The sequence below is a fragment of the Schistocerca serialis genome, chromosome 2, assembly GCF_023864345.2.
Source record: "Schistocerca serialis cubense isolate TAMUIC-IGC-003099 chromosome 2, iqSchSeri2.2, whole genome shotgun sequence".
In the NCBI taxonomy this organism is placed as follows: domain Eukaryota; kingdom Metazoa; phylum Arthropoda; class Insecta; order Orthoptera; family Acrididae; genus Schistocerca; species Schistocerca serialis.
In genome coordinates this window covers 1,136,073,362-1,136,081,191 of record NC_064639.1, presented here as the reverse complement: position 1 = coordinate 1,136,081,191, position 7,830 = coordinate 1,136,073,362, and positions in this window count along the sequence as shown.

Sequence of the window (7,830 nt, the reverse complement as noted above, 5' to 3'; positions counted from 1 at the left end):
GGTTCTTTTCGGAATAGGAAACCTGTTAATGACATTTATATACAAAGCTCTTCTATCCCTTTTCTTTAAGAATGTTATTTTCTCGGCACAATGGCTGAGAGCCACGCCTACTCAACCTTAATAATTATCCGATTGAATTTTTGTAAGTACGGTCGAGGCTGTCACGTGAGAAACGTAATGGAGTAATGTTAATGAAGTATGTTATTTCTAATGGAGGAAACATGGGGCTCGCCTACGCTATAGTGCACAATACCATCAGCAGCAACGACTGCTGCCTACGTCGTTCGCCGCTGAAAAATAAACAAAACTATCTCTTTCTATCTGGATTGACCTCCGTCAATCGAACTCTCACTATGCTTTGATGAAGTGAAGGATTCCTATCTGCCCCTAGTGTAACTATTAGCGTGGTATACAGGTCAGATAACCAGTCCACCACGATGCCACTCAATGTTAGCTTGCAGGCGCTAACTAATACTCTGTTGGTGTTCACACCGCACATTAAGTGTCGCAGCCAACACAGTGAACAAACGCTTAATTGTAAGTGACTCAATATGGAGTATAGTCCGCCAATCACCGTTACTCTTACAAAAGGGAGAATGGCGCTCCGTTTAAGCCGACCAATCCGGAAATATATAGCATCTGAATTAGGCGTTTACTGTCCACCTGTGAGAACTCTGAAACTGCACACTAGGTCCGTCAAAAAATGCGTATGCTGGGGCTCTCCCAAACAATACAGCGGGTTTTCCTTTTAAGGTGAACACAAAGGCCATTATCCAATTTCTCTGGCAAAAAACTGTTTTGGTCCCTGGGCGGTCAGCCGGCTGGTGCAGCTGCATGCTATATCACCCTCTTACAGACTTTTCAGCGGGCTGGTTGCCTCCGCCGAACTAAAACTCCTGTGGCCGTCGTGTCATGAATGTTTGTGTATGCCAGTCTCGACTTTTTAATCTCGGTGCACACTTGCGATTTATTTATTAGGTTTGCATATCAATTAAATGGAAATATTAAAATTCACTCTACCCTATCGAGTTTGGGCTCGAATGAAACGTCTTGATATGCAGAATACGATGGTGAGGTCGGAATATGTAAGAAATGAAGGTCAGGAGATCACGCCACCTTATACCATGTGACTGCGTCATCGGGTGATTTACCACCGATGGTGTCCAATCAAATAGCTAAACATAAAAGACTGTTACCCCTTGACCACAAAATACTTGTTGGAAAAGTTATTTTTAGTTACAAATACACTGAAGCGCCAAAGGAAGTGGTATAGTTATGCGTATTGAAATACAGATTATATAAACAGGGAGAATATGGTGCCGTGGTCGACAATGCTTATGTAAGACAGCAAGTTAAAAAAAAAAAATGGTTCAAATGGCTCTGAGCGCTATGGGACAACATCTGAGTTTATGAGTCCCCTAGAACTTAGAACTACTTAAACCTAACTAACCTAGGGACATCACACACCTCCATGCCCAAGGCAGGACTCGAACCTGTGACGGTAGCAGTCATGCGGTTCCGGACCGAAGCGCCTAAAACCGCTCGGCCACTGAAGCCGGCCCTAAGACAACAAGTGTCTGGTGTAGTTGTTAATTAGATTACTGCTGCTACAGTGGCAGGTTATCGAGATTTCAGAGAGTCTGAACGTGGTGTTATGTTGGCGGATGATTGATGGGACAAAGCCCGCATCTCGTGGTCGTGCGGTAGCGTTCTCGCTTCCCACGCCCGGGTTCCCGGGTTCGATTCCCGGCGGGGTCAGGGATTTTCTCTGCCTCGTGATGGCTGGGTGTTGTGTGCTGTCCTTAGGTTAGTTAGGTTTAATTAGTTCTAAGTTCTAGGGGACTGATGACCATAGATGTTAAGTCCCATAGTGCTCAGAGCCATTTTTTGATGGGACAAAGCATCTCTGAGGTAATGATGAAGTGGAGATTTTCACGTAAGACAATTTTACGAGTGTATCGTGAGTAGCAGGAATCCAGTATAACATCAAGTCTCCGCCATCGCTGCAAGAACGGGATCAAGGACGACTAAATAGAATCGTTCAACGTGACAGCAGTGCAACCCTTCCACAAATTACTGCAGGTTTCAATGCTGGGCCATCAACAAGTGCCAGTATGCAAGCTATTCAACGAAACATCATCGATACAGGCTTTTGGAGCCGAAGGCCGAAACTTGTACCCTTGATGATTACATAACACCAAGCTTTACACCTTGTCTGGGCCCATCAACATAGACGTTAGACTGTTGATGACTGGAAACATGTTGCTGGTCGGACGAGTCTCGTTTTAATTGTATCGAGCGGATGGACGTGTATGGGTATGGAGACAACCTCCTGAATCCATGGACCCTGCATGTCAGCAGGGGACTGTTAAAACTGGTGGAGGCTCTGTACTGGTGTGTGGCGCTGGAGTCATATGGGACCCCAATGTGTCAAGATACGACTCTGACAGGTGACACAAACGTAAGCATCCTGTCTGATCACCTGCATCCGTTCATGTCCACTGTGCATTCCAACGGACTTGAGCTATTTGACCAGGACAATGCGACATCCCACATGTCCAGAATTGCTACAGAGTGGCTCCAGGAACACTCTTCTGAGTTTAAACACTTCTGCTGGCCACCAAACTCACCAGACATGAAGATTATTGAGCATATCCTGGATGCCTTGCTAGTTGCAGTTCAGAGGAAATCCATCCCCTTGTACTCTTACGGATTTGTGGACAGCCCTGCAGGATTATTGTCAGCGCCCCCCAGCACTACTTCAGACATTGAGTCAATGCCATGTCGTGATGCGGCGCTTCTGACTGCTCACGGGTGCCATACAAGATATTAGGCTGGTGTACAAGTTCCTTTGGCTCTTCAGTATATGTCTTGTTAGATACTAAGAAAAGAGGACATCCTTGCACAGTGAGCTTCTCTGACAGTGAAGATGTAAATGATGTACAAATACTGAATAAAAAACCAAGAACAGCTCTTTTGCAAGGAATTGCGGAAGTTAGGTTTGACAATATTGAGCACCTACCATAATTTCTCGCCGTTTCAAAATGAGGAAACCTAACTGCAGTCCCAAGACAGGAATCATGTACGCGAACCGTTAAATTTATTTATGTATTGTAGAAAACAATAGTTTTCAAGCTTATACTAAAAAATATGTAGAAGACGAATGGCTATCTTTAAGAAATGAAATACTGAAGGCAGCAGAGGATGAAATTTGTAAAAAGACAAGGCCTAGTAGAAGTCCTTCGATAAATCAGGACATACTGAATTTAACTGATGAAAGAAGAAAACATAAAAGCGCAGCAAATGAAGCAGGCGAAAGAGAATACGAACGTATAAGAAATAAGATTGACAGGAAGTATAAACTGGCTAACCAGGAGTGGCTAGAGAACAAATATAAGGATTTCGAAGCATATTTTATTAGGGGAAAGTTAGATACCGGCTACTGGAAAATTGGAGGCATTTGGAGAAAAGAGAAGCAGCTGTATGAATACCAAGAGCTTAGAGCAGTTCTAAGCAAAGAAGAGAAAGCTGAAAGGTGGAAGTAGTATATAGAGCATCTACCCGAGGGAAATGAACTCAAAGAGAAGAGTGTAGAAATGGAAAACGACTTATCTTAGAAGGTAAATTAAGGAATGACAAACCTACGTTTATAGCATTTGAGGACTTAGAGAAAGCTTTTGACAATGTTCACTGGAATACTCTCAAATTCTGAAGAAGTAGTTGAGAAGGGAATGAGACAGGGTTGTAGCCTACCCCCGATGTTATTCAGTCTGTACACTGAGAAAAGCAGTAAGGAAACCAAAGAAAAATTTGGAGTAGGACTCAAACTTCGAAGAGAAGAAATTGAAGCTTTGAGGTTTAATGATGAGATTGTAATTCTGTTAGAGACAGCAAAAGACTTGGAATAACAGTTCCATGGAATGGGCAGCATACTGAATGGAGGGTACAAGATGAACGTCAACGAAATTAAAAGAAGGATAATGAAATATAGTCTAATTAAATTATAGGATGCTGAGGGAGTTAGTTTACGAAACAAGACTCTGGAAGTAGTAAATGACTTTTGTTACTTGGGCAAAGAAAGTAACTGATGATGGCAGAAGTAGAGACGATATAAAATGTGGTTTGGCAATGGCAAGAAAAGCGTTTCTGAAGAAGACAAATTTGTTAACATCGAATATAGACTTGGAGGATTAGATGCTGTAGATTAGATGGGTAGATCACGTAACTAATAGCAGGTCGATGAATAGAACTCCGGTGCAAAGAAATTTGTGGAACAACGTGCCTGAAAGAACGGATCGACACATTCTGCGACATTAAGGGGTCACCAATTTAATATTTGAGGGAAGTGTGGGGGTAAAATTGTAGACCAAGAGATGAATGTAGGAAGGAGATGCAGAAGGATGTAGGTTGCAGTGGTTGTTCGGAGATGAAGAGGCTTGCACAGGATAGAGTAGCGTGAAGAGCTATATCAAATTACGCATCGGACTGAAGACCACAGCAACAAATAAAAAGTAAAGATATTTTTAGTTGCATTAGCAAATTATTACTTGCCGTAAATTATTGTATGATTCTTATTTCCTTGCATTTATGAAGCTATTTCAGAGCCTCAACAAAAATCTGTATTGGAAATCATATATTTCAAAAATTTTGACATTAAGAAACCTATTTTCTGTGTACATTAGCATATGCAGTTGACTGTTCCATATAAAATAAATATTTTAGTGTGAATAATTTTTTCGTTGAAGAACAGGAAGAGAAAGTACAAGGCAAAGGCTACTACATTTTTACGATAAATGAGACTTGAGGTTCACATACAGGAACCAAAATTTATGGCTTAGTGAATCTTCCAAAAAAATTTCTTCTACATTTGCGTCACGCGTTTGTGTCATGCACAAAAATTCCCTGCGGGGTTTTTTAATCTCGGAAATGAAAAGGTTAAAGAAAAGATTCATCAGTATAGTACCAAAGAAGACACAAGCTCTTGGATGGGATAACCCTATTATCGGGTAACCAATTTGGCAGCTAACATTAATAAACAACAACTCCAATAACGTAAAGAAAATCGTAGCAAATAATCGAAGAGGTACAGACTGAAAATCAGTTTGATATAACCACGGTAAAGAAACACGAAAAAATTCTAATGTTACCCTTAGTTGTTTACGGAATTAAGAGTAAAATTAATAATGTTCAAAACTTGTGGCGGCTAATTAAATAATTATTTGATGGAATAGTGACTGCGATGTTTTTCTCATCATTCATTACACAATAATTCCGAACAGTCACCAAGTTCTCCAGTCATAACAGATAAAATAACATTCTTAGACGACCTTGTTGAATAACCGTGTTTCGGGGATATATCCTAGCTCTAGCTGCTAAAAATGTTTTAAAAATAATTTATGATGTGGTGATGCGTCTGTTCCGACACCCAACAATGTCATTTATCTACAGAACTATACATTTGTGAAGAACGGATAATTGAAGGCTAACGAATATAACGGTTACAGAAAGACAAATCGTTGGAGAAACAGTACTGCGAAACAGACAACTGTGATAAGCCACTTCGCAAGTGTCATACATTATCCAGTATGTGGCAGCAAGATGAACAGTCGCTTGAAACAATATTTGCTATAACACGCAGTACTCACGATTTCACGTTTCCCAAACGAACATTTGCTGTGCTGTCGTACGTTCTTCTGTTATCTGCCTTCGAAGTGCAAGCGTGGTATTTCAGTGAAGTGATTAAAACACAGCGAAATGGAACAGCTAGTGCAAACATCTGGATAATGTGATTACCGTAGCTTTTGATATTCGACTACTGCAATGTGGAAACCGTGAAAGTGATGTAGCAACAGAAAGTCCACATGTTTCATTTGTCAAGTGTGCATCTTGTTCTATTTAATTGTATTTGACTGACTCCCATCATTTTTAAAGAGTTAACTTAATATCCACGTATATGTACATACGTAGCACAAGGTGAGGATGCTAACTATATGTGCATTCAACTTGCAGTAGCATACAAAACTTGGAGTTTAAAGATTAATTACTAGAAAACAGAATACTTGACTAATGATTCAGATGAGCTATACATTGAAGGGGAGAAAATCAAGAAGATAAATACTTTCTGTTATTTGTGATCCATTTTAGAAATCGAGGGAAAATCTGAGTCAGAAATCAATAAAAGAATTAGTAGCGGACGGAAGGTCATTGGGATTCTTAGCTCAGTCTTATAGAGCAGGAATGTAATGAGCAGAACTAAAAAATTAATATCCAAATCCATACTAGAGAGTGTGGTCCTGTATGGAACGGAGACCTGGACAATTAACCTGAAGCACATTAAAAAATTCAGGCTTTAGAGATGGTCTTCTGGAGAAGATCGGCAAGAATCTCCAGGAAAGAAAAGATAAGGAACACCGAAGTAATAAGGAGAATGGAAATAAAAGAAAGAATATATGAAGTAATGGATAGAAAGAAATTACAGTGGTACAGGCATGTACGACTAATGGAGAAAACCAGAATACCAAAATTGATTCTGGAGTGGGAACCGGAGGGGAGAAGAAGAAGAGGACGACCTGTGACCACCTGGCTCCAAAATGTACAGCACACAATGAGGAGAATGGGCGCAGTGGAAGAGGACACGCAAGATCGAGTAAATTATTATGTTGGAGATAAGCCTCTGTATTGAGGAAAAGATCAAAATAATAAAAAAAAATACGTACATACTCTGGCAGCCAGTTTATAATATGATACTGCAGGGTAATCGGTACTGTAGCAATTTTTGTCCTATATCACTCTTATACAGAGCGAGGAAAAATGAATATGTGCTTAATTTGTCTTAGATTGTTCTCGTGATGACTACATGGATTATACGAGAGAAACAGCGAGAACATTCTCGGCTTTGCTCTAAAAATTCCACTTTAAGTTTCCTGAACTTTTCCGTGTGAATTTCGTATCGGCTATGCAGACCTGTTGTAGGGGCGCGCCTCTGAATTCTACGGATGCTATCGGACCTGAACGGTTAGGACTCCAAACGATGCATCAGTATTGTAGAACTGGGTCTGTGTGCAGACGGTTTGCTGTCTATGGCACTTTCTGAGAACTCTCCAGGCGAAGCTAAGTCACACAAACCCATCTTACCAGACCTTTTGTATTTGTCCCATTTCGGTTCTTAGCAGCATTTAAACAATGCTACTGGGTGGAGAATTTAACCATTAGTGACAAAATAATGGTTTCTATTATCTTACCAGTAAGGAGAGGAGAGTGTTTCATCTTAAGAAATAGAAGTTTAATGTATTTTATTATTCCATTTCTAAATGATGCCATTTAGCTTTTACGTGCTGCAGTCTGTTTTCGAAATTAAAAAAAATTACTCCAGAAGATTAAAGTTTCTCGGATCTGAAAACATGCTCCAAGATAGAACATGATCGTGTACTTATGAACGAATATACGAATGAAATTTTAAAGCATTGCAATCGAAGAAATTCTGTCAGCACCGTGTTTGCGTGCAGGCGTCGACCGGGGCTGTGGCGACAGCCAGCAGGTTGCGGCAGTGTAGTGCCAGGCTAAGCTGCGGACGTTGACGCGAAGCGAGCACTATGTAGTGAACGTTGTAGTTCAAGAAACGGAGAAGTGGAGATTTGCTATCTTTTAAAAAGTAATGGGAGAATCATTTTTTCTTTGTGCAAAAATGTGAAAATTCGAAATGTTTAATATGTGGCAGCGTTCTCGCTGGTCAACGGAAGTTTAGTATTGAAGGCCATTATAATAAATTTCACAACGACGAGTACAATTTATGGTCGGATTCTGAGCGGATGGGGAATTGACTGAGCTTAA